Source organism: Mustela putorius, unplaced genomic scaffold (assembly GCF_011764305.1).
Source record: "Mustela putorius furo isolate JIRA1106 unplaced genomic scaffold, ASM1176430v1.1 tig00000592_pilon_pilon_pilon, whole genome shotgun sequence".
In the NCBI taxonomy this organism is placed as follows: domain Eukaryota; kingdom Metazoa; phylum Chordata; class Mammalia; order Carnivora; family Mustelidae; genus Mustela; species Mustela putorius.
This window is the reverse complement of record NW_025421426.1, coordinates 9,967,063-9,994,553: the sequence shown is the minus strand read 5'-3', so window position 1 is coordinate 9,994,553 and position 27,491 is coordinate 9,967,063. Positions and strand designations below refer to the sequence as shown.

Here is a 27,491-nt window from a genome sequence, read left to right as displayed (position 1 = left end):
CATAAGTAAGAGCTGTCCAGAAATAAGCCTCAAAGAGGAGAAAAGGGTAAGTTTCTTGATAGAGGAACAGATAAAGTCCTACGGAACATCAGAGGGGGAGACCCCTTCCAGACAGGGGTGAGGGGTGGGAGCCGAGGGCAGCCTTGTGGCGGGGGGGGCTGTCTGAGCCCGTCAGACCAGCTCTGTGTGCAGGAGCAGGCGGAGTTTCCTTCCTCTTCAGATGGAGCTGAGACTGCGGGCTGTGACGAGCTGCCAGCTTTCCTGCAGGGAAACCCTCCCGAAGGCAGCGGAGGAAGGGACTCCGAATCCCGGCCGGGCCCCAGCAGCCCTGGCGAGGAGCCCAGGCTCTGTCACTTAGTCCCGTGAGCCTCGTGTGGGTCGGTCAGCCCAGCAGCAGCGGCCTCCGCAGCCGTGAGTGGAGGGGCTGTTAAACCTCCTCCCCTCCTAGGTGTAAGGCTAATGGAAGGTGGTGTCTCGAGAGAACTCAGCACAGAGCGTGGCGCCAGGCCACAGTGTCCCTGCCGTCATCTGTCGTCGGCAGTCCAAAGGCAGAAGGAGCGCCCGGCCTTGTCTGTTCTCCATGGTTCTGTGACAGGTGTACGGTTACTCAGTGTTACAGGTGAGGGTCAGAAAATGTATGTGGTCGAAGAAAACCGTATCTTTGTTTTTATGATTGGGCTCCTTACCTTTACTTTTGTTCAAATAACAAAGCACTGAGAGTGATTTTGGCAAACTGACCTGTCCAAGGTCCAGCTCATTTCCTGATGCGCACTTGGGCTTCTGGAATAAAGGCCCGGCAAATAATGGCCCCAGCTGCCACCTCCAAGCTGCGTGTTGCTGCTGAGAACACGCCTCACAGTTCCCGGTGGGCCTTTTGTTCCTTATTCATTGTGACGTTCTCAAGAAATAGTGGGTCCTTCTTCTGGCTTCCTGACATTCTTGACTTTGTTCATTCACTGTTACATCATCCTCAGGGTAGAGGATGGTGACACTGAGTCAGAATTAAAAAATAATGCCTTTACTTTAGGATGTCACAGCTTATTTTTGCAATTTTTTTTTTCAAATAGTTTTGAACTTGTAGTGTGTGCCAGGCACTTAATCCAGACAAGAACCTTTTATGTTAAGTGCCATTATTATTCTCACTTTACATAGAAGTTAACTTGCCCAAGGTCATCCAATGCTGGAAGGTCCAGGGACAGGAAGGAAACTCAGGTCTCTCTGAGCTGGGAGCAGGCTCTGAGTTAACTCCCGTTAACTGGAGTTCTTTTCATTCCACCACAGCCCCACACGGGCTTATGGGAGAGCCTTCAGACTGGCAATCTGCCCCCTAACGTATAGTCTATTTGCTTGGTCCTTCCTGATTACAGCATCAAAGAGTTCTGAGAATTAAAGTTTTGGTTAAGTCACAAACTCCCACAGCCTTACCTCCACTTCTAAGTAGTTTCTTCTTTTTCTAAAGAACTCCAATCCCAGCTTCTCATCCAAGTAGGTTTAAGACAAATCAGATCTGCCTTTTGGAGGAAGGGGTGACTGAAGCCCAGACTTCCTTCGGGTCACATGGTATTTGGGGAGCAAAGCAAGTGAGTACCCCCTCTTACCTAGTGGCCTGTAGTGTTTCCTTTAGGCAATAGATTGACTACTCCCCCCAACCCCTGGCCCCAACCTGGCTGAACCCACCTCTTCCCCATTTAAAAAAAAAATAAGCTTAGTTCATTTTTCTAAGTAGAAATGATTCCATTTAAAAATAGCACTGGCGGGGCACCTGGGTGGCTCAGTGGATTAAAGCCTCTGCCTTCCGCTCAGGTCATGGTCCCAGGGTCCTGGGATTGAGCCCCGTGTCTGGCTCTCTGCTCAGTGGGGAGGCCTGCTTCCTCCTCTCTCTCACTCTCTGCCTGCCTCTCTGCCTACTTGTGATCTCTCTCTCTGTGTCAAATAAATAAATAAAATCTTAAAAAAAAAAAAAAAAAAAGAAATAGCATTGGCATGTGTGCTGGACTAAGTAGGAGTGAAAGACTCAGTTTCCATATCTGCCCCTTTAATCTTGAGCTGTGTGACCTTGGGCATGTCACTTGGCGTCTCTGTTTCATTTTCCTATCCAGGAAAAGCAGATTAGTAATTCAGCCCCTGGGTACTAATTCTCCTAAAATGAGAATCAGATGAGATTACGTAGGACAGCGAAGCTACCGTCTATCAGCACTTAGTATGTGCAGGTGCTTTCTGGCCCTTGCATGTGTTCTTTAACCCTCACAGTCCTGAAAGGGAGGGCCTATTACCCCAATTTACAGTTAAAAAAAAAAGTTCAGAGAAGTGAAGTCACACAGGACTCAGATCTATAGCTCTGGTTCCCAGATCGCTGTTCCCATAGGCAGTGTACATGTCACACTGCTTCGCTCTGTACCCAGAAGCGCAGAGGTTTTTTTTCTCTTCGCCTGCAGGCACTCCACAAATGCAAGAGATTATTATGGTCGCTCCTAATCACTGCTGTTCCATGTTAATCCCTAAGGACAGCTCTCCTGCTCCTTTATCTTATCGAGTAGTTTATGCTGCCTCTTTCCATGTCCCGCAGGCCTTGTTCAGTGAATTCTTTGGGGTTTTCTCCCAGAGAAACAGTTCAGCTCCACCGCAAAGGGGGTTGAAGGAGCCAGGCTGAGCCTGACATCGTGGGCATTGGCCTCTGACCTGCCGAGGGTTCTTCCCTCCCTCAAGCGTGTAATCCGCCAGCTTGTAGTATAAGTCCTTATCTTGCGTCTGCGTATAAGCTCCTCAGTCGTTGAATTTCAGAAGTGGAAGACCCCCAGACCATCATTTTATTGATGGGGAAACTGAGGTCACGGTAGTTAGGAGTGTGATTCCTTCAGTTAGGAGTGTGATTGAGGCCAGAAAGAACAGAGTTCTCTGGGCAACAGACCAGTGCTGCTTCTGAGCCTTGCACTCGGGCACATGTCACCTCCCCTAAGTGAAGGACAAACATAAGACCAACACACACCTCGGAAACTTGGGGAAACGGAACAACTTGGAACATCGAACTGGAGGAAATGAGGGTGGGGCGGAGTGGGGGTGCCAATCTCCACCCTAACGACGGTATTACACACCAGAAAAGTGAGTTAAAACACAGCAAAGCAAACCAGATCGCTCTCACTCAGTGGTGACTAGAGGCAAAGGGACTTACACCAGGAGCCCTGGCCCAGTGAGTGGATAGGAAGCCTTTTGTCACTACGTCTGCGCTGTTGAAAATTGAAGGAAGGATGTTAGGCAAATGTGACTGCGTGGGATGAAGTTACGGTCTCCCAGCTCACTGTCCAGAGGAAACGGATCTCCCCCGTGGACAGAGAGGTGGAAACCGAGCAAGAGAGCTGAGTGGTTGACATCATCAGGCTGAGCATTGGGTTACAACAAATGGGGACTTACTTGGCCCGGGACGTGGGAAACACCCACTAAAACCTCGAAGTGCATTTCATTTAGAGACGCCGAGAGGGAGAGAGGGCAAGAAAGAATCCAGACTGCACCGCTGGCCTGGTCTGCTAATCTCGCTAACCCTCAAAAGGGAGGCGTTTTGAATGCTGGTTTCTTAAATTCTCCCTTGGCTTGGACTGAGGAGCCCTGGACCTTGGAGAAACTCTGCTCTTGTAAGTAGAACTTTATTCTCCACCATCACCCCCACAGCCCTGGGGAGAGCAGGGAGGGAGGCAGAGCTCTCCGGAGGGCTTGGCTTGCTTCACAGCCTGTCGGTCAGAAAGTGTCTATTTTTATATTATGATATATTATTGCTCTGCAAATTATGGCTTTGTCTGCAACTGCCTGGAGCTAGAGTCTGAACTCAAGTTCCACGGATGGGCTCCATTCAAACGCTGTTTGAATTTTTACCCCAAGAACACGGACAGATCGGCTAGAGCTTTAAAAGCAGCTCGTTGCCCTGAAGATAGGTGAAGAAGTTAAGTCCTTCATTAGACAACGGGGTTTGTAAAACCTTTAGTTTTTTCTCCGATAACCAAGGCAGTACAAACAATTTTAGACATCCTAGAAAAAAGTGTCTCTGAAAGTGACAATTCCCTGTAATCTTCCCCTCACAAATACAAGATTGGTATTCTAAATGCAAGATCTAGAAAGGGTTGGGTTTCTCAAGTTCGCTTATCACAGGCATCCCCCTGCCGCGGCAGCTGGGCGGACTCAGCGGCAGCTGGGCGGACTCCCGAGACCGCAAGAAGCGTCGGGAGACTTTAACTTTGGCTTCGTGGTCTTTTTATTGCTTCCTTTTTAAAATTTGCTGTTGATGCCTAGAAAGTAAACAGAACAATCGTCTAAGTTAGCACTTCAGCATTTTCTCTGTTGGGGTCTGTCCTCAGGTCTTTAAGCCAGGTGCGCGCGCCCTTCCAAGCGGTGCGGAGGAGAGGGGAGGGCCTTGTTGCCCTGGGCCCCTCACCCACAGGCGCCCGAGCTGACCATTCTCCCTCCCGGGGTGTGCGTGCGTGCGGCACAGGGTTTGCAGCTGCTGCCTGCGACCCACCTCCCCTGCCTGAAGGTCAAAACAGTTGGGGAATCACGGTTAAAGGGGAAAGACTTCGACTTTAAGAAACAAAGGGCCAGCCATGGAAGGTTTGCAGCCTGAGCGAGTGTTTCACACTCTAGGCCTGTTTCCTCTTTTGTACCTAAATAAAGGGACAAAACTAGATGATCGCTATATTTTGGAATTCAGCTTGCAATGAACCATCCGTATCTCTTCTGCTTGCAGAGAATCCTGGGCTTGAGGATCAAAGTACTCTTGGTTTCCAGTATCCCAGAGTGGCTAAAAACCGGCCCCTAGAAGGACAATTAAAAGAGGATATAAAACAGGCAACAAAGTTACTTTTGAGTTTTTCATAGTTTTGTAAGGTTTGGTATTCTTCAAGAAAGATTGAGCATGGTGTGCAGGCGCATGCACAGTGTTGGGGGGGGGTGTTGGGGAGAAAAAGAATGATCCCTATTGGGTGTCTCTTAAGTGCTCAACCCCACGTGATGCTCAGCCTTTTCCATAACCTGAGGTGGTCAGTGTCCTTGCTCCTAACTCCACTGACTGAGGGTTAATCTCCATGGTATGTTCCCATATCACCGACCACCTTCCCAGTTCAGGTGAACGGGATTACTTCACATAAATGATTATGGTTCACATAATTACTGGCAGAACTTCATTCACTGTCTCCCCCAGACCATGTGTCCCCTCTTGTGAGTCTGTCTCATCCATTACCAGAACCCCGTCCCCTGGTAGAAAGGTCCAGAGGAGACCGGGCATACTCAATTTTAACACAGAGCCCACCCTCCTAGTCCCTAGCTTGGCAATAAAGAGAAGAGGAAGGGAAAATCTCTCTGGACCCTTCCACCTCATGTCACCTAGACACGACGACCGCTGCTTCAGGACAGCGTGGCTGGGGCCAGAGTGCAAAGAAAAGCAGAAGGTGGTCAGATCTTGGATTTTTGAGTGGCCAGGGGGCCAGGTGTTGGCAGTTTAAGAGATTTCTGTCTTTAAGGCTACCAGAGTCTCCAGCCCTCAGGAAAATGCAGTATTTAAAAACTGCTTGAGTTAAGATGGTGGTTACCAGGAGAGTTCTCCAAGCCCCTTGGCGTATCTGAGTGTTTTGGTCTTCTCCATGGCTCAACCCTTTGAAAGTGGACCGTTGCTACCACGGAGCCACGCATGGTCTTGGGCAGGGGGCCCAAGGCTCTCTGCCTCAGCCCAGCTGCTCAAGATCTCCAGACTTTGGCTAATTAAGAAAATGGTCCCAGCGGTGCGTGGGTGACTCGGTCAGTTATGCGTCCGACTCTTGATCTCAGCTCGGGTCTTGATCTCAGGGTGGTGAGTTCCAGCCCTGCGTTGGGCTACATGTTATGCACGGCACCTATTTGAGGGGAAAAAAAAAGAGAGAAAAAGATGGTCCTTCTTCCAGAGACGGTGGGGAGGAGGTGATATTTTGAAAGGAAGGTATGTGGTTTGGGTTTTTATTTTTGTTTGAATTTGAATGTCTTTAGCAGGATTGTTCTCCAGTTTAGTACTGTCTGTGTCATTTGCTTGCCCATCTGGCACCATCTCTGCTCTCATGCCTGCTCTCTTGGCCCCTGTGGAGGTTTACCTTCACGACCTCTGGGCTGGTGGGTGTCCACAGTCCCTGTTAACTTGAGACTGTGTAGAGGTCAGTCAGAAGCAGTGAGAGCTCTGCCCTCACCATCTCCTAGTAGAGACATCTCGTACAGATTACCTCCTAGAGCCTGCTTCTCTTCTGAAAAGTGTTGGGGGGGGGGGTCACAATTATAACCTTTCTCCAGGGGTGCCACGAGGATGAGACAGGATAAAGCTCATAGTGCACCTGGTTGGCACAAAAAACATGCTTGGGGTTGCCTACTTTATGGTTTCCAGAAAGAGAACGCTGGCCAATGTATATAGGGCCTGGCCCCGTCAGTCACAGGATGCTATTTGTATGAGGGACATGGTGTCATCTCTGAATTGATCAGAGCTCCCATGCTGGCTCTTTCAGCCAAGCCTAAGCACCATTTCCTATCACTCAGTCGGGTGCTCAGACCAAAGCCAGAAGTAGGTGCTGTTCTCCTGGGACCCGAGGATGCTAGCCCAGCCACTTAAGGAAGAAACTGGTGGCAGGTGTTATTCTCTGAGTGTGACGAGAAGCTGAGTTCACCCCATTAACTCTGCTGAGTGTTTTCACAACGGGCCAGAAGTGATTCCTAAGTGGAGACAGACGTGGAAAATCTCAAGTTCTTGGAAACAAGTCATTAATCATGACCCGAGGCTGAGCTCACTACCTCCTGGAAGTCTTTCAGAAAGGCCTTATGAAAACTTTGAGCGCCTTCACAGAGTGGTTTCTTCAGAAGCCGCGATGCTGAGTGATTGTGAACAGCAGATTGAAATGCATTGGCTCTTGCTTGAGGAGGCCGGCGTTTCCTAACTTGATTTAAAAAAAGTCTTTTTAATCTTCCAAGAAATGACTACTCCTCAACTGCGCTTTTCCGAAATGAATAATGGACCTTCGGGGACATTATAAAAATGCCTTCTTATTATGTTCCAGGGACCTAGGTCAGTCATTATGTTTAGGACTTCATAGGCGTGATCTCTGCCATTCAGTAAATTACACGGGAGGCGGACTAGTACAAAGCACTAGGGTGTGTGGAGGAACAGGACTGTGAGGAGACAGCCATGGCCTTGTGAGGTTCTCCTCGCATCAGGAAAGACAGGCAGGTCAATGAACAGTTGAGCTGCACCAGCATTTAGCAGCTGGGGATCCTGGTCTTGAGCTGGTTGGTTAACCCCACACTTACCCTCCATCTCCTGGTTCTCAAGAGTTTTGCCAGCATCTGCATTAGGGAGAGATGAGAACTGTGCCCTGCAGAAGCTTTTACTCCCGGCCCCTTCCTGCCCAAGGCATCTGAGGAAGGACGGGAACTCTTCCTGATTAATTGCAGGGGGGACCCCACCCCGGAGGACCCAGAATCTGCAATCCCAAGTCGAGTAAGGAGACATAAGGACGGATGATTCTGCGGTCTAAGATTGTCACTGGATTTTTCAGCTGGTTTGTTTTTATAACATTTATTGTGGTAGGTTTTTTTCCCCCCCAGATTATGAAATTAGAACATGTTCATGGAAGGAAAGCTAGATAGTACAGAAAAACACTTAAATCATCACCCAGTGGTTTCATGTCTCTGGTTTTTTAATAGGGCATGGCTAGGTCAAAGGGGAACTGCTTAGATCTCCTACACATATCCTGGTTTGGCTCCAGAAAGTTTCTGCCCGGGTAAGAAACTCCCCTTCAGCAGTACATGCTTGTCCTGGCTCACCCTCACACTACCATTGCTTTCCAGGTTTCACTTCTCATTTTCTGGGCAGAGCCTCTGCCTATCCAAGGTGCTCAAGGCTTGCTGGGCAGTCCCCTAATAGGAGAAGCCGTTGTCTGTGGTTGACTAGAGACTGTAGCCTTTCTTCGTATTTCCCTGTGTCGGTGCAAGAATTCATCCACTGTTCAGAAGAACCCTTGTGTTCAGGCATTACACAAGGCACGATAGGGAATACCAAGGTATATTAGACTTCTAAGTAGCTTGTAATCTGATAGGAAAAAAAAGACTCCGGTAACTCTCACACATGTCATCATGTGCCGTGGAAAGCCTGAGAACGCGGCACACTAGCATCTGAGTCCAGCCTTCAGCTCAGTCTAGTTTTAGCTAATGCTCACTGAGCACCTCCTTATCTGCCAGGCACTGAGCAAGGTGATAGTGAACAGTAGGTCATAAAACAAGCAGGATCCTTCTTCTCACTGTCATTCACAGCCAAGGACGTATGGTTTTATAAAGTAAATAAGTAGGAATGTGGTCAGGGCAGGCTTGCTTGACAAGGCAGTGTTTAAACTGAGATGAGGTGCTTATTAGGCCAAGAGCGGAGGCAGGAGGTGGGGAAGAGGGCATTGTGGGAAAGGATAATCCAGGTAGGGACAGGTACATGAGGGTAAGGGCCCAAGGCAGGAAAGCATGTGGACTGTTGGAGAGCCTGAAGGGAAGCCAGCGTGGCTGAAGCGTGGAGGGGAAGCGATCTGAGCAAGAGGCAGAGGTGAGGCTTCAGAGAATTAGTCAGGGGCCTGATGACAATGATTAATCAGTAGGCCTTTGTGGGTGCTATTTGCTGTGTGGGGGATGGACGGAGGGACAGTCGCAGCAGTCAGGGGAGAGAGGCTGGAAGAGGTAGGTGGATTCGAAACTACTAGAGATAGAAATGTAGTGGCTTCTAGTCTGTGCCAGACCCAGGGCTGGGCCCTGAGGCCGTAGAGACAAAAGATATGCATCCTCTTTCCCTCTGGGCTTTAGCGGTCTAGTGGCCTTGAAGGTTAGGTAGGCTGGGGTGGGCAGACCCACGAGCGTGGGATTTCCTTCCCATAGTCAGCAGCTCTATTCCAGTAAATGAGGAGAGTTTCTCTCTGAGGTGGCGTAGACTATTACGCCTAGACTACAATGTTTTTTTTCCTAAGGGGCAGGAAGAGCTGTTTTTTTCCCAAGAGCCTGCTTTTATTCATTGGCTTGCCTGTAGTTCCCCTTTGTCCCTGTGATTTCATACCTGAGCTCCCTGCTGGGCTTGGGGTTTGGAGACCAGAGTTAGAAACTTGCCACGTGACTGAAAACGATTGAACTTCTCTGAGTCATTTTCACCTATAAATGGGAGTGATACTGATCTGATACCTGGCTCCTTTAAGGTATCTTAAAATGCTTTGTAAGATCTCAAGTGCTGTAGAAACATGAGGTATCATTATTATTTCAGTGCAATATTTATTACCCATGAAATCACAGTTAAAAGCGAAGCATTCCACCAGGGAAGGCCAGAGTGTACCTTGCACGTGACTCTGAAATGGCAGATTCCATGGAGTCGCTGTCCTTTAAGAGCTTGTCGGGAACGCTGGTCCTCTTCTCTTCTGTTTCTTCCGCTGGGATAAACCATTTCCTCTTCTCCTCCTCCCAGCAGAATGGTTTGCAAAAGCAAGCCATTTCACTTCTCTGCATTCCGGAACCCATTTGATGTAGAAGCCAAAGCATCTGCTTGGAGACCAAGAGAGCCTGTGAGCAGAGATGAGGGGGTTGCACGGCTCTGATTCCCAGCAGCCAGTTCACTCCCGGGAGTGTATTCAGTTGGTTTGCGGGGAGGAAAGCAGGCAAGGGCCCCGAGCCATGGAAAACAGTCGACAGCCCAGAACCAACCCACACACCACCACCTAAACAGGGCGGTTTCAAGCCAGAGTTTTAGGCTTTCTTTGGGATTTTAACATGGGAAATTCTTTTTTTTTTTTTTCCCCTTAAGTAATATTTTCCCCCTTCTTAAATAAAAAGCATAAATCCTTAGGAATGAAGTACTCCCCCGCCCCCATGAAGCTTTTTTAAAAAATTTGTCTTCCAGCTATTAACGTGTTCTATTTGACCAAAAAAGAAGTTACAGTTAATAGAGTTAATTATCCGATGTAAAGACAAGTGGGTAGCGTATAACACAGCTTATCAGAGTTTTTTCTCTGCCCTCATGTGCTTGTTATTGTTTTTATCTTCATTAATTTTCCCTAAACTAATACATAGGCTCGTTGTAACTAAACACTTTGAAGATGTTATAAAAGAAAAAGTTATAATCTCTCCTTTCCCTCACTCCCCTTTTCCCTCCTTCTGAACTCAGTTTGGTGTGTGTCTTTTCTTCACGCTCCTGTTGAAGCAGGTGTAGGGTTTGTGTAGATGTGCGGTGGTTTGGTCAGAAGTGGGATCATACGTTTATTTTGCACTTCATTTTTCCCACTAAATAATAGGTCCTGGGTAGGGATAAATCTAATGCACCTTTTAAAATAGCTTCAGGGCTGTCGACCTAGAGGTCCACAATATATTCAACTGTCTCTCCTTTGACCGATGTTCGAGTTATGTTTTGTTTTCACTAAAAATGTTGTTGCATTACATATCCTTATTATACATAGCCTTCTCTACTGGTGCATTTATTTATTTATTTAAATTGATGATAGTGGACACACAATGTTACATTAGTTTCAGATGTATAATACAGTGATTAGACAAGTCTATAAGTTATGCTGTGCTCAGGAAAAAAGGAGCCACCGTCTGTCACCATACACCACTATGGTAATACCATTGACTATACTGGTGCTTTTATTTCTGTAAGTTACATTTTCATAAATAATATTGTATATTAATGATAATATACATATATTGTATGTATTTGACATCTTAATAGAGAATATCCTACTTTATAAAGAGTTCTAGTAATTACATCTTCTCAGAAATATAGGAGTCCTTCCATTTCCCTAGATCTTTACCAATATTAGATATTCTTTCTGTTCCTCCTCCTGCCCTCTGTCTCCCCCTCCACTCTCATTTCCCCTCCTCCCTCCGTCCCGTCGTCTGTCTGTCTGTACTGTCTGTGACCAAGGTCATGGCAGAAGGTGGTATCTCACAGACGCTTACCTTGTATTTTCTTTACTGCTAGTGAGATTAAACCTTGTTTCATGTGAATTGGTCACTTTATTTTCCTCTTCTCTGAATTTCCTTCACTTTTTTCCTTAGGAATTGTTTGCTTTTTTTCTTAACAAGTTATAGAAGCTATTTATATATTAAGGATTCTATATGTATTGCAGCTGTTTTTCCTGATCTGTTGTTTGTTAAATTTCTTCTATTTTTTCATCATAGTATCTGGATTTCTTGCCTTGTTTAATAATAATTTCCCCACCTCACAGTTATATAAATATTTTCCTAAACATTCTTCCAGTACTTTTATGGCTTTAATTATTTAATCCTGAACCTTTAATCCCTTTGGAATTGTGTTTATATGTAGCGAAGAGGCCAAGCTTTGCTCTAGATATGCCAGCACCATTTATTAAATAAGCCATCTTTTCTGTTCTGCATTGGAATTCCATCTTTGTGGTAATTAAGTTCCTTTCTTGTACCCATTTCTGAACTTGCGGCTTCAGTCCACAGACCTGTTTGTTCTTATGTTACAACCGTATCTTTTTCTTAAGTCTTTATGAAGTAAATTTTTATTATCTCTTTAGACAACTCCCCTATTTACGTCTTTAAAATAATTTTCTTTCCCATTTCTTGGCTAAATTTTGGGGGAATTTATTATTCCATATGAACTTCAAAGTAATTTTACCCATTTCACTCTCCCCCAAAATACTATTTGTATTCTTATTGAAATTTAATTAAAACTATGTAGTAATTTGGAGAGAACATGCTAACTGGTTTGAAACTTAAGTGTTCTATTTCTGTATTTTGTCATTTTACCTTGAAAGCTTTTAATAGGCATCATGAATATATTGTCTCAATTAAACAGTGTTACCGCTTGTCCTGGCTCACAGGGGCCGTGCAAGGTTTTAGTTCTCATCTCTCTTCCATCCTTGACACTCTTATAGTCAAATGCGTAATATTGTCAAATTTGTGTTGATCTCCCCACTTAGCTTGGTTTCACTCACTCCGTGTTTTAAATTTACCAATACACTAACCTTAATAATTTGTCTCACTGTTGATTCCAAAATCTCACTTGCTTTCTGTGTTTGGTTTCCTTTCTGTTGGAGAATGTTCTTGGAGACTAAATGGCAAACTTTTGCTCAGTCTTTGTCTGAAAATGTCTTTTGCACTCTTGATATTTTAGAATTCTAGATACATAGCATGTATAATGATTATGACAGTTACGTGTGCCTCTTTAAAAGTTTTCAGCCAAAACAGAATTTATTCATGTAAAAAGGGAAATTTCGTCTTTCACTCCTTTCCCCCCCAGTTTCCAAGGCCCAGAGAGAGCCGCTTTTCATAGTTTGCTGATGGCCTTGTTCTGTGTAGATACAAATGTGTATGTATACAAATGGTATATTTTTCTAAGCATAAACAATCATGTTTATAACATGATTAGAACAGTCATGTTCATCTTTATATTAAAAATGGTGACATATGAAAATGATGACATTTCCTTGTCGGTGCAATGAAATCTTTCTCATTCTTTGTGATGGCAGCCTAGTTCCTCACTGTATTGGGACACTGTAACTTAACTCGTCCTATTAACAGACATTAAACAGACATCTTTTTTTTTTGCTATTACACGGAATGTTTTACCGAACATCCTTTTACTTATGGGAACATACCTATAGTGTAGATGCCTACATATGTGGCTGACCCAAAGGATGTGCACATTTAACATGATACTAGATACACTTAACTTGTCTTCCCAAAGATTGTTTTAGTTTACAACCCTAGAGTGTGTCTGGCTCTAATTTTTGTTTTTCCTCTGTTCCCTTAGAATTTCCACACTGATTACTCAACAGCGGAAAATCGGAAGAGATGCAAGTAGGAAAAAGAAACTAAACCAGGTGGGTAGTCACACTGTTCTTACCACTCTACTGTCACCTCCCAAGCGTTTCTGTGTAAATAGCTTTCTTTCTGTTTGAACGAATAAATCGGTCCCAAGTGAAATTAGAAAGGAATTCTGGTCCCATGGAGGTAAAGCGGGCTGGCACTTTGCAGAAGTTATACAATATCACACCCCAGTTTTACAGACCGTTTCTTTATAGCATCAGAAAAACAAGTTACTTCTGGCGGCTCCAAAGAGCGTGGGTTTCTCCAGTCATCCACTTACACTGATGGAATCATGCACAGAAATTATTAGCAAATTTGGGCACGATGCCAGCTTTCCTGTCCACCAATTGTTGCAAAGCTATTCTCATAAAGCCTAGGGCACATTATGGGCATTTTAATACTGTGATAGAGGAGCAAAAGCAAGCAAACCCAGCCTGGAGAAATCAGCACAGCCTACGGGTCTGATGAAGAGAGATGGTGCCTATAGGTCCCCCCACCCCCAGTTGGAAGAGTATTGCATTTCATGAAATATGAATGGCGTACTCTTGGAGTATGGCCACTCTGGGTCAGTGTTCATAATTAGACACTTGTGGGGTCGGTTAATCGTTTTTAACAGCCTCTGATCCATGGTTCAGCCCCCTCCCCTCCCCACAACTGGCCTACCCTCTTTTGGCTCTGTCTCCCTGCAGTTAGAGCTGAATCTGTCCAAGGCCTAGTAGTCCCAGCAGCTTGGGGACTTTCCCCGATTTCCACCTCTGAATTCCTGTGCTTGGCCTAGCCTGCCCCCAGCCCCTAAGGTTCATCTTCTCTGTTGCTGGCAGAGAGAGAGTCTGGCTGCTGCCCTAGGGCTGGAACTCCCCAGCTGCTTATTAGCAGGGCTTCTGGGCCTTGCCCTGCGGTAGCTTCCCGAGCTACCATGCTTGTGTCCTGCTCTGACTCAGTGCCCCCTGGGAAGCCCCTGGATGCAGCTGTTCGCAGTGACTAAGATGAAGCAATCAGTTCCCGGGACCGCTTGTCTGGCTCGTTTAGGAGGGCAGGTCTCCAGAAGGCCTCTGTTCCAGCTGCAGTGGGAGTTCTGGGGCTCACGGCCACCAAACTTGAGGATGCTGGGGCTGTAGGAAGTCTAGAGCTGGGATTTTTAAACTTTGTTTTTTTTTTTTTTTTAAGATTTTTATTTATTTAATTGACAGAGATCACAAGCAGGCAGAGAGGCAGGCAGAGAGAGAGGAGGAAGCAGGCTCCCTGCTGAGCAGAGAACCCAATGCGGGGCTCGATCCCAGGACCCTGAGATCGTGACCTGAGCCGAAGGCAGAGGCCTAACCCACTGAGCCACTGAGCCACCCAGGCGCCCCATAGAGCTGGGGTTTTTAGCCAGGAGTTTATGGTTAGCTTCTGGGATTCAGGATTTCCCCTGTACCTATGGGTACAGTATATGTAAATAGATTTTCCTGCGCCAAGAAGTGTCCTTGGCTTTGCTCAGATTTTCAGAGGTATCTATGACCTCTGAATTTTAAGAAACACTGGTCTAGAGAAATTCTGAAGTGTTGGAGACCACTGTGTCCCCCTGGGCACAAGCCTCCCAGATCCAGGATCTTGAGAGACCTCCCCAGGCCCCTGGGTTTTTCTGTTTGAACCTGAACTGGGACAGATTACTCCGTATCACTGACGCTGAGAGCCTTCCCGGGGGATGTCCCAAAGTCCAGTCCTGAAACCTCATTCCCAGCCCGTTTCATCTCATTGACCGCAGCGGGTGTACTGAACGCTCCAGGCAGGTTTTCCGGTTCCTGAGTCTGTAGCTCAGAAGGATCCCTCTAGGTGGCTGTACTGACAGTGGGGAGAACAGTTGATGGCCGGAACTCAGTCTGGCTCCCCACTGCCCGGAACAGCAATAAATGTTTTATTCACATCATCATCTTTAACTCCCACAACCCTCCATTGAGGTTACTACCGCTGTTTATAAAGGGGGGGACCAGAGGCACAGAGAGATCTAGTCACTCACCAGAGATCACGTAGCCAGTAAGTCAGTAAGGGATATGTGACCCAAGCTCATGAGCTTAACCACCCAAGCTTTCTGGTGAAAGTAAAGGGCATCGACAGTAAAACTAGATTAAATAGCAAAAACAGGGTCGTTTAGGACAGACTGCCCTGTATGTTGTAATAGTGAGAGCGTTGCTGGATTATAGCAGGTACACAGCTGTGATCTTAAATCCTTAAGGAAAAGTTGGCAGTACATTAAAGCATCATATGAGAAGAATTTCTATCCATTACAATTCAGATAAGGGCTTTTTTATAGCTTTACTGAGATATGATTCGTATACCATACAGTTCACCTGGCTATAGTGTACAATCCGGTGACCTCCAGTGTGTTTATAGAATTATGTGTCTATCACCATAATCAGTTTTAGAACATTTTCAGTACCCAGCACCTTCCCAACCCTCCATCTCTCCCCAATCCTAGGCAACCACTGATCTATTTTCTATCTCCAGATGAGGTTTTCATCTTACAAGAGTAACAGTGTGGGAATCTTGGTGATCTGGAGTGAGTCATTCCCTAAGGGATAATTAGACAAATGAAATTGGACTCTAACGTATTTTATAAATGGCTTTATTGGCTAAGAAGCTGCAAGCATGTCTTTGTTATGCCCGAGTTGGGGGTTGACATAGCAAGAAGCAAGTATTTTCTGAGTCCTTTCTACTTGGGGACATTGCCCGGCAAGCAGGCTCTTCTCGGTGCCCCGCTGTAAAGCAGTGGTTTCGTGAGGCTGTGTTTCTCTGCTGGTGTCAGAACCAGTGGTAACTCGGCATGGGAGCTTTCTTTCTGTCATCTGAATCCCTGGTGTGGTTTCTCTGTCCGCCTTGCTGTAGTTGTCATTGGCGTGAAGGCTGCTTGTGTACATGCCTGTCACTCTTTGAAATTCAGGAGACAGCTCGCGCAGGGTCCTGGCCCTCAGACAACGTCCCGCTGCGAGCTCTCTGGAGCTGTTCGCACTCCATCGTCTTGTCTCTCCTGACTCGTTCGTTTATTCCTTCTTTTAGAAAGCATTTCTTGGACACTCTGCAACAGGTGCAGTGGTGGGTGCCCTGAAAGCTCCTTGTGCCATTTTTACAGCCTGTGGCCTTGTTTCAGCCAGGCTGGTGTTGGGGAGGGGGCATTTGGGTTGAGAGCAGCCAGGGGGGCCGGGAGTTCTCTGATGGGGACGAGACAGGTGCAGTGTCGTCACATCCAGACAAAGCCATCCCCAGAATGCGTCGTCCTGAAGGACGCATACTGAATGGGCAACGAAGAACTGTGGATTCAAGTCCTGATTCACTCAGTCACTGGTGGGGGCCTTCGGTGACTTATGCCACCTCTGTGAGTCACGGTCTCTCCATGGGGAGGGCTAGCTAATGCAGTGCCTCTCAAATACTTTCAGGACCATTGCTGGAAAGAGTATGCACTTATTAAGCGTGGAGTAAATGACCGGAATGCGGGAATGTTCTGTGATTCTCGGAGGTAGGGTAGAGCTTGAACAGGTCAGGTGAGTAGGTAGAGACCAGGGTAAACGACAGAGGAGAGCCTCCCTTTCCTCTCCTTGGCAGCCCGCTCCTGCCACATCAGCCACTTCCCCTTACCTACTCCTAGGGGGGCTCCCACGTTCTCTGCCTCCCTAAGCCCGAGAGGCACCGCCTTTGAGGCCTGAGATCCAGCCGGTCCTGGGAGGAATCCAGGCTCCAGTACCTCCCAGCTCTGTGTCAGAGGCATCTAATTATACGGGGCTACTGTGAGGTAGCGCAGAGGCTGTTACCATGTCCCGAGGCACAGTAGATACACCCCCGAGATGGCAGCCGTCTTAATTTTCCTGTTACTATTCTTACTTGGTCAGGAGCCGGGGCTCAGATGGTTATTTCAATCACTGGCTTGAGAGCGTGGATGTCCTTGAGTTTTTATCTTGTTTGTGGACTGACTCAGTCACGTGACTATATTTCTTGCGCCCCCTCCACATTCAAGAACTACACCGTGTGGTGGCGTTATGGTGACAAACGCGAAAGTCTGGGGACCCGTCCTCTCGGAACCAGTTGGGAAGGCAGTCAGTGAACACCTGTGTCAGCACGTGTGTCATGGCAAAGCAGGGTTCTTGTTTTTGCTGCTGGGTCCCCAGCGTATAAACACGTGGGCTCTTCCAGGTTCCACGGGAGGCCGTTCAGTTAGTACTTACCTAGGTTGTGTTTTGCGGATTCTTATCTCTACTCCTGGCTCGAGGCGGTAGGGAGGCCCCGAGAACTTTGTTTCTCCTCCAGCTCAGACAGGAGGATCCAAGTCTGGCCGGCACTGTCCTCCGGCAGGCAGTGTCTATGCCCGGGTGCACTGTATGAGGGGGTCCCCTCACTCACCCCACACCAGGGAGAAAGCTCAAAAACTGGCGTGGAAGGGAAGCATTATGGCATCCAATTGGAAATGCCTATGAGAGGGTAAAATCCAAATCAGAGCCAAATCCAGAGGCACCCTTGTCCTCCAGGACCCCGGAAGGCGCCAGCCACTTTCGGTCTTCCTTCCCCACCAGCCCTGCACCCCGGCACTGAGGCCTCCTGGTAGTCTTTCTGGACACTGGGCAAGGCCCGCCTCTTGCATTTCCTCCCTGGGCCTGGCATGGTTTTCCCAGGTATTGGCTGCCTGCCCGCCTCCCTCATTCCCTCCCTCTCTCCCTCCGGGTCTCCATGCCAGGGTCCCATCTCTGAGGCTCCCTGTGCCCTCTATAGAGAGACCCATGCCTCTCGCCCTGCCTTAGTTTCCCCTTAGTACTTTTGCCACCCAATAATTTATTCTGTGTGCTTGTTAGTAGCGTCACTCCACTAGACCTTCAGCTTCATGAGGGCCGAGAGTCGGTTTCGTTCACTGCTGAATCCCCAGTGCCCAGCGAGTGCTAAATACAAAGGGAGGGAGGGAGGAACTTCCTTAAAATTAGTGACGGTATAAATGACTGGCATCCCGAGCCCCGACTCTGCCGTATACATTTTCTTGTTACAGCTCTTAACTACGAAGCTCTTTAAAGAGTCTTAAAACTTTTAAAGATTTCTATACAGAAGTGGTCCCTAAATTCTCTTCTCTCTTCTTACTTGTGTGGACTCCAACACCCTCCCGGCAGCAGCAGAGGCCACTGCCCTGTGTCCCCGCTGCCCTGTGTCCCCGCTGCCCTGTGTCCCCGCCACCCCATGTCCCTGCCGCCCCTTGTCCCTGCCTGGTGTTAGTAGAATCCTTGTGGGAGGCGAGGGGCACAGCTTGAAACGGTCTCCTAGCAGTCCTGGTAATTCTGGTAGGCACCACCCACACTCGTCATGAATATTGGGGCATGAGTCGATCTTCCCAACTAGACCATGAACTTCCTTCAAGGACACAGTGACATCCTACTGTTCTTGAGTCCGTGGCATCTAGTCCCAACCTTGGTATATAGATTGAGTGACGAGTAAAATTTTGTGGAACGAAATGGATGGATAAATTAATACTATAGAGATCATATCTTGCCTTTTCATTCTCCTCAGTGGATTTAGGGAATGCATTTTATAGACTTCTGGAGGCCTGGAGAGGCGGCATGCAGGAGACCACGCTGGCTACCCATTGCTGATCAACACTGCAGCCCCAGTACTTAGTGGTTTGAAATAACAGCAATAATTTATTATCGGTTGTGATTTCCGTGCATCAGAAGTTGGGGAAGAGCTTAGCTGGGCGCTTAGGGCTTGGATCTCTCATGCACCTGCCTTCGGGTGGTGGCTGGTGCTGGAACAGCCCGAGGCCAGTGTAGCCAGGGGCCGCCGGCTGCTCCTCTCTCCCTGCCCTGGCAGGACCTCTCCATGTGGGCACTTCCCTGGGCTGGTTTGGGCCTCCTCAGAGCGTGGCAGCTTCAGATTCCTTACATGCAGCTCAAAGCTCTAAGAGAGAGCCAGGTGGAGGCTGTGTCTCTTCTCCTAACCCCACCTTGGTAGTCACACAGCAGCACTCCTGTTGCATCCCATTAGTTAGGAGCCAGGCACTGAGGCCACATCTTTCAAAGGATGCAAATTAGATCCCGCCTCTTGATAGAGGCAACGTCAAAGCATTTGCAGATTGTTTCAAAACCATCACAAAGACCCCAGCTTACCCACTGCATTTCCTACTTCATTCCACCCAGGGTCTGAGGGGGAAAGAACCTTGCCCAGAGGTACCCAGCAGAGCTGGAGCTCAGGCCACCCTCTGGCCCTTTGGCTGTTCTGCATGGAAATGATCGCGCTTCCCTTTCCTGCCCTCCCTCCACAGTGCGCTGGGGACTGCCAGTCTCTGGGAACCACTTTAGCCAAGGCCTCAGCAAGCTGAGATGGTGTGTAAAGACCAGAAGGCCCAGGGGGGACCCAACGTGCCCGGTCCCCAAGCCGTCATCCAGCTGGCCTCTTCTGCCTCTTTGCAGAGACCGCTGCAGAAGCACAGGTGTCCGAGGACTGAGGAGTGTGTATCCCCCTCTCAGTGCCCAGCCCTCCATGCAGGACTAACCCTGCCCCATCCCAGGGAGAGATGTGGCTGCAGAGGGAGTGAGAGTTTTAAATTCTGTACCCCCAAGTAATTATTTTTCCATTGCCGTAAAGTGGGATAACAAAAAATGGAATTTGGGGACAGAATTCAGAGAACGGACCTAACATCACCAAAAAGATTCTGAAGGTTTTTACCTCCAGCTGAAAATTCTAAATAGAACTTTGCTTAAGTGCAGGAGAAGTACACGTGGGTGTGTGTTTCAGCAGCACTGTGGACTGTCTCCTTGGGACTCCGTTGCTTTCTTGCCCTTCCTTCAGAAATGCCCTCCAGAAAAGGCTGGAGACAGAGGGGAGAACAGGGAATGGACCATGTTTAGCAAATGCTTTCTAGTGCCAGGCAGACGCCGATTCATTTCTGTGCTTCGTAAGCGAATGGCACAGGCTCGACCCCACCCCATGCTCCGTGGTTACATGACTTTGGGGAAGCTACTCGGCCTGTCTGCACCTCAGCTGTCTCTTCTGTAGAACAGGATGAAGAACGCTTTCCACATGCTAGAGAGCTGTTCTAGAATTAAATGAGGTAGTGCCTATAAGATGCTTAGCACACAGTGTGGCACGCAGGAGGGACTCTGTATGGGCTGGCTCTGATTAGTCCCCATAGCTACCTTGCGAGACAGCTGTCATACCCGCATCTTCCAGAAGAGGCATCTTTGGTCAGGCAAGTTGCCCAGCTGTAGGGGCAGAAGCTGGTGGGTGCCTGGGTGGCTCAGTCGGTTAAGCGTCTGCCTTCGGCTCAGGTCATGAACTCAGGGTCCTGAGATGGAGCCCCAGGTCAGGCTCCCTGCTCAGCAGGGAGTCGGCTTCTCCCTTCTCTCTGCCCTTCCCTTCTGCTCATGTCTGTCTCACTCACTCACTCCTTTGCTCTCTCAAATAAAATCTTGAAGAAGAAGAAGCTGGTGACTCCTCAGCCCGCGGTGTCCACCATACCACAGACTCCAGGTGGCTCAGCCAGGCCTCCCTGACCAGCAGGAATGGTGGGCTTGGGGGCTCTGAAGGCTGCCTGCCCTGAAGGCCTCTCCGGCCAGAGTCCTAGAGCCGGAGCATTTGAGAAGGCAGGGCCAGGAATCCAGGTTCAAGGCTCTGTAAGGAGCAGAGTAGCAGAGAGCGTTCCGGGCATAAAACAGTCTCGTGAAGGCCTTGAGGTCGGAAGAACATAGTTTGAGGATTAATGAGCAAATGGGCCAAAAGACCGCGGGGATGAGGATAAAGGTGACAGAGGGAGGCAGGGTTCTATCAGAGCAGGACTTCAGGTTGGGGGGGATGGGTTTGGATTTTGCTAGCTGTGGAATGGAAAAGCATCAAAGGCTGAATGAGACAGGGAGGTGACCCAGGGTCTGATAGGCAGACATCCCCGCCGGCTGCTTGTACAGAAGATAGACCTTGGGCCAAGGGCAAGCGCAGAGCAGGGATGCGGTAAGGAGGCTCCACCGAGGTGCCGGTGAGGCAGGACGGAGACCCGGTGGTGACCGTGCAGGACAGATCCACGCTGAGCTTCGCAGGTGGAGGTGACGGGAGCCGGCGAGGGGTCGTGTATGATGGAGGGCGAGGCGGAACCCAGCATGTAAGCGGTCCGGACAGATGGCGCCTTCACTGAGCTGGGGAAGGCCAGAGGGGGCAGGCTTGCGACTTGACGTGTGAAGTTTGAAATGTGAAGGAGGCGGTCAGGTCGGCAGTCGTAGAGCTCCGGAGGGAGGCTGCGGGCCGTACGGGGAGCCATCAACACACACTATTACGGGAAAGGGTTAAGAACGTCCAGGGACCGACAGAGAGGAGGACCCACGCCTGGTCCCGCACCCGGTCCTAGGGGCCGTGTACCACAAAAGTCCCTAACAGAGGAGGCACCTGTGTGGACGGGCTTGCGACATGGTCCAAGATGTTAGGAGAGGGCCCTGGCGTGTGGGGGACATGTGAGAAAAAGGATGTCCGCAAGGACGGACAACCAGAAGGTCGCTGAGGACTTTGGGTGACTCTGCACCCTACCCTTTCCTCCTCAGCGGCCTCCCAAAGCCTGTGTCTCCACCACCTGCCCCGGAGGCCGTTGGAGGGGGCGGCGGGCATTGCCCAGGCAGGAAACTGCTCTCTGGCGACTCGGCTCTGGGTGCGCCCAAGGCACTAGATGGTGCTTGGTGCCAGTCCGCCTCTTGGTGCGGCCTCCCATGGTTGGAATCCCTTACCTGCCCTCCTCAGCTTCTGGGAGGTGCCGTTGGGGGCCCTGCCTTTCCTCCTCGCCTCCGTGCCCCTCTGGTTCTGGCTGCGCACCAGAGGGAAAAGCCGCTTCCCTTTAAATCTGAGGAATGCCCGCTCAGTAGGCTCTGGTAGTTCCATCAGGTTTCCACAGCCCTTTTTTCCCCTCAGAGAAACCTTCAAGAGCGTTTTCCCCACCCCCGAAGAGACCTCTCCCACGGGACCAAGTCTCACTCTGTGCCCTGTGTCCTTTGCAAAAGGATCTGCTTTCTTTTGTACGGTCTCTGCAAATATTTAATTTTTGAAAAGGAAAAAAAAAAAAAAAAACAGGAAATGACCTTTCTGGTAAATTTGGAAACAATTTAGAGTTGTACTGGAATCTGCCTGAGCAATGAGGCCTAATAGTTGCAGTCTTGGAACAGACCATGTAGCTCTTGGCAGAGTCTGGGAACCTCTTCCATTACAGAGCTGGGGCGGGGGGGGGGGGGGGTGTTAGAAACTGAAGGCATAAGGTGGCTTCCTGTGGGGAGCTTGACAGTTCCCAGAGCCAGCACCTGCAAGAGCCTCTGACCTTGGGCTACCAAGGTTCTGGATCTGGGTCTGGGAAGCTGCGTATAAGGGTCTTCCCTTCCATCCTGGTCATGCAAATGCCTTACAGGTGACCAGACCCCAAGAAAGCCCCAGAATCTCCTGAGGTTGAGGAAGAGCAGAGGAATGTCACTCTTGAGCACTTCCTAGGGTTGGAGATGAGATGGGAGATGCCAGATCACTGTAGCCCCAGACTGGCTGTTGACTCTGCCGGGACTACCCCCGTCCAGCTTTTCTGTAGATGTCAACACGAAGTCGCCTGCTTAAGGAGGCTTTCCCCGACCACACAACCCTTAACTAAACATCCAGACACAGAGAACCTGGTCTCGTCTTCCTTTGCACTTAGCATTTATCTGTGATGATCAGGCATTTACCTGTTCAGCTCCTTTTTCTCTTACCAGACTGTAAATGTCTTTTTAGTCTCCAGTGCGTACCGCATGCCAGTGCCTGGCATGTAGAAGGTGCTCAGTAAACAATGAAAGAATGAATGGATGAGTGGATGAAAGGAAGGAAGAAATGAATGAATGAATGAGAGGGAGGGAGGGAGGAAGGAAGGAAGAAATGTTAGGACCAGAAGAGCTGTAGAGAGCATATTTCGACCTTTGTTATATTCAGATGGGGGAAAGGGAAGCTGGGATAGAGTGTAGGGATCACCCTTCAGCATGGAGACTGAGCCAGAGCTTTGGCTGCTTTTGTTTTTGTTTTTGTTTTTTGTTTAAGATTTTATTTATTTGACACACAGAGAGAGATCACAAGTAGGCAGAGCAGCAGGCGGGAAGCAGGAGACTTTGTCCCCCTGCCAAGTAGAGAGCCCAATGTGGGACTTGATCCCAGGACCCTGAGATCATGACCTGAGCCGAAGGCAGAGACTTAACCCACTGAGCCACCCAGGCACCCCTTGGCCACTGTTTTGATGCAGGGCTGCAACCCTTTGCTCTTTCTGCCCTGGAATCTAGAACATCTTCTATTATTTACTCATTCATCAAATATTCATTGAGTTTCAACTGTGTGCAAGGCCTTTCAGCTGTAGTGGGATACCCAGGCTCCCCACTTGTGCAGAACTTACATTCCCTTCAGCACCGTAAAGAAAAAAAGAAGGAAGTATAAGTTTTTGGCCTTCTATGTACCATAAAACGTAAAGATAAAGGAGTTAAATGAAAACGTCAAGAAGATAGTTTTACTGATAAGACAGCCAATGAAAACAGGCTGCACTAGCGACTTATTAATTGTGTGTCTCTTACGTTTCCAGGTATCTTATCAGATTCTATACACATCATCTCTTTCAGTCTTGGCAGCAGCCCCCGATCCCCAGGGTGTTCTTGTTCTCCCCACACTGCGGCAGAGGGAGCGAGTCCAGAGAGGTGAGGGGAGTTGGCCGAGGTCCCCAAGCCAGTGAATAGCAGCACCACCGGAGGGCTGTTTACACTGGGTGCCTCCTGCCACACCACACGTTCCCCTTGGAGATTTGTGATGTCACTGGGGCTCTCAACAGGGCAGAGCAGTATAGGAGAAAGAGCGCTGGACCAAGAGTTAGCACCCCTAGATGCAAAAACTTTGGGCAGCTCACTTTTTCTTGCTGGGCCTCAGTTTCCCCAGCTTTCAATGGGAGACTTCTCAGCATGAGCTCTGGGATCCCCTTCAGTTTGATTATTCCACAAATGGTCTTGAGGTAAGCGGAAAAAGTGATTAAGGTAGATCTCTAGCCCATACCTTACAGTAAATAAATTCCAGATAAATCAAAGACTTAAATGTGAAAAATGAAGCCATGAAAGTGTAAGAAATAAACAAGGGAGAATTCTTTAGTAATCTCAGAGTGGGGAAGATATTTCTGAGTGTGATCCAGAGCCACTCCCCCTGCTTGTGCATTCTCTCTCTCTCTCTCACGATTAAATAAATAAAATCTGAAAAAAAAATTTTTTAAAAAGGGAATAATCAGTCTATAGTAGTGAGACAACACTATACCGTACAGTCAATGAAAAAAGAAAAAAGTTTCAGCTGTAAAGGATTTGGGGTTTGTTTCTTGGGTTTTCATATAATCAGTGCTGTGGTGTCAGGGTGATCTGGAATGGTTTCCAGGATATATTTTTAAATGAAAAAAGCAAAATTTAAAAAAAAAGTTTCTGTTGGAAATGAAAGAAAAAGGAAGGAGTGAATGAAGGAATATATATATAAATATATATATTTATATATTGTATACAGTATACTTGGAAGGACAGAGGAAGTGCTTGCCCTGGGAGGCCTCTGATGGCTTGTGCTTTTCCTTTTGTACCTTCTGAGGTTTGGGGTTTCTTTCCATTTTTCAGCTTTATGTTATATTTCTCAAAGTATTTTCATATGTGTATTACTTGCATTTTTAAATCTCCATAGTACTGATTTTCAATCTGAGATCTGAACTTAATTTTTTTTAAGATTTTATTTATTTATTTGACAGAGATCACAAGCAGGCAGAGAGAGAGGAGAAAGCAGGCTCCCTGCTGAGCAGAGAGCCCGATGCAGGGCTCGATCCCAGAACCCTGGGATCATGACGTGAGCCAAAGGCAGAGGCTTTAACCCACTGAGCCACTCGGGTGCCCCTGAAATCTGAACTTAATTTTAATTTGAAGTTATAACTATATTCAAGACATTTAAGTGAAAGTTGAAACCAGTAAGCCTTTGTCTTCACACAAGACATGATTTTGGAGGACAGTGTATTGGGTCTTACTATTTTCTTGATGTGGAATTTAAAGTGTATATCATTAATTATTATAAATGTTTGAGGCAGAAATAATTGTTTAACAGTATAATACGAGGTTTTGCTTGTCTCATTTTGATCTCTGCCTCTGGACCTTTAAAGTCACCTATACCAGTTTTTCTAGCAAATTCCTTGTCTGCATTGTTACCAGTCTCTCTCCCTCTCTGAAGTGACTGCCTCTGTGGATGTCGTTAGAAGTGGCCGCAAGTGCGACAGGAATGACCCTGTAGTCGCAGTGCATGCGAAAGCCCTGGACTAGGAGCAGTGGCTCTTTCTAGCTCTGTTTCTGTCTGGAGGTTCATTCCTTCTCTCGCGCACTCTAAGTGTAGTTGACATACAATGTTCCATTAGTTTCACTGGTACGAGGTAGTGACTTGACAAGTTTATGCCTTATGCCGTGTTTGCTACGGTGCTCTTATGATATCACTGACTATATTCCCTTTAATACCCTTGACTTACTCATTCCGGAACTGGAAACCTGTACCTCCCACTCCCCTTCACCCATTGTGTGCAACCAGTTTGTCCTCTGTTTCTGCTTTTGGTTTGTTTGCTTGTTTCATTTTTCCGATTCTACATACGAGTGAAATCATACAGTGTTTGTCTTTTCATCCCTGACTTATTTCACTTAGTGTGATACACCGTGGGTCCATGCATGTTGTCTTAAATACCAAGATCTCCTTTTTTATGAAGTAATTCCACGGTGTACATATACCACATTTTTATCCATTCATCTGTGCACGGGCACTTGGGTTACTTCCACTTGGCTGTTGTAAATAATGCTGCAATAAATGGGGCACCTGGGGAGCTCAGTGGGTTAAGCGTCTGCCTTCGGCTCAGGTCATGATCTCGGGGTCCTGGGATGGAGCCCCACATCGGGTTCCCTGCTCAGTGGGGAATCTGCTTCTCTCTCTCCCTCTGCCCCTCCCCCTGCTCATGATCTGTCTCTCTCTCTCAAATGAATAAATCTTTAAAAAGGAATAATGCTGCAATGAACATAAAGGTGCATATATTTTTTCAAATTAGTGTTTTCATTTTCTTCAGGTACATCTGCAATAGTAGAATTTCTGGGTCATGGAGCAATTCTATTTCTGATTTTTTGAGGACCCCTCACAACCGTTTTCCACAGTGGCTGTACCAATTTATATTCCCTCCAGCAGTGTATAAAGGCTCCTTTTCCTACATCCTCACCACTACTTGTTATTTGTCTTTTTTCTTCTAGCCATTCTGACAGGTGTAAAGTGGTATTTCATTGTGGTTTTGATTTGTATTTTCCTGACACCGAGTGACGTGAGCATCCTTTCATCTATATGGCCATCTGTATGTCTTTTGGAAAAATGTCTTATCAGGTCCCCTGTTTTAATCAGATTATTTGTGTGTGTGTTTATGTTGGGCTGTATAAGGCTGTATTTTGGGGGTTAATCCCTTATCAGATATACCATTTGTAAATATCTTCTCCCATTCAGTAGACTTACCTTTTCATTTTGTTGATGATTTCTTTCTCTGTGCAAAAGCTTTCTATCTTGATACAGTCCCAATAGTTTTTATTTTTGTTTCACTTGCCTTAAGAGACATGCCTAGAAAAATGTCAGTTACGGCCAATGTCAAAGAGCTTACTGCCTGGTTTCTTCTAGGAGTTCCATGGTTTTAGGCCACACATTTAGGTCTATAATCCATTTTGAGTTTGTTTTGGTATATTGTGTAGCCCAGTTTTCTCCCAGCACAATTAATTAAGAGGTTGTCTTTTCCCTATTTTATATTCTTGCCTCCTTTGTCATAGATTAGTTGACCATATAAGTGGGGGTTTATTTCTGGGCTCTCTGTTCTGTTCCATTGATCTGTGTGTGTGTTTTTGTACCAGTACCATACTGGTTTGATACAACAGCTTTGTCATCTGTCTTGAAATGTGATAACTCCCACTTAGTTCTTCTTTCTCAAGATTGCTTTGGCTACTCAGGGTCTTTTGTTGGCTCCATATAACTTTTAGTATTTCTGACAGTTCTGTGAATAATGCTGTTGGTATTTTGATAGGGATTACACAGAATCTATAGATTGCTTTGGTAGCCTGGACATTTTAACAATATTTATTCTTCCAATCCGTGATCATGGAATATCTTTCCATTTGTTTGTGTCATCTTCAGTTTTTTTAATCAGTATTTTATCACTTTCAGAGTACAGGTCTTTTACCTCCTTGGTTATCTCTAAGGATTTTATTCTTTTGGGGGGCATGTCCTTTTTTGAGTTTTATACTACATGCACACATGTTCAAAAATGAAATAATTTAAAAATAAGGCGAATGTTTTCACTATGAAGAATACAAAAAAATTTAAGTCATAACTTAAATACGTGATGATATTATTGAGATTTTTCTTCATTTAACAATTGTGCACATTTCCCTGTGTCTTTTAAAAATATTCACAAACATGGGGCACTCGGGTGGCCTAGTTGGTTAAGTTTCTTGACTTGTTTTTTTTTTTTAAGATTTTATTTATTTATTTGAGATCACAAGTAGGCAGAGCAGCAGGCAGAGAGGGCAAGGGAAGCAGGCTCCCCGCTGAGCAGAGAGCCCGATGTGGGGCTCCATCCCAGGACCCTGGGATCATGACCTGAG

At 47.3% G+C, this 27,491-nt stretch overlaps 1 protein-coding gene across 2 annotated transcripts in view; it reads left to right on the top strand.

Annotated features, from left to right (window-relative positions):
• PKIG (cAMP-dependent protein kinase inhibitor gamma) overlaps positions 1 to 27,491 on the top strand; it is a 95,944-nt gene that overhangs the window by 60,065 nt on the left and 8,388 nt on the right. The window contains exons 1-2 of one of the 2 annotated variants that reach the window (XM_013053273.2): positions 3,139 to 3,626; positions 12,788 to 12,857. The gene's annotated coding sequence lies outside the window, so the exon portion shown is untranslated. Of the gene's footprint in view, positions 1 to 3,138; positions 3,627 to 12,787; positions 12,858 to 27,491 lie in introns of those variants that run through there. The other variant, XM_045082171.1, reaches the window with a different exon arrangement.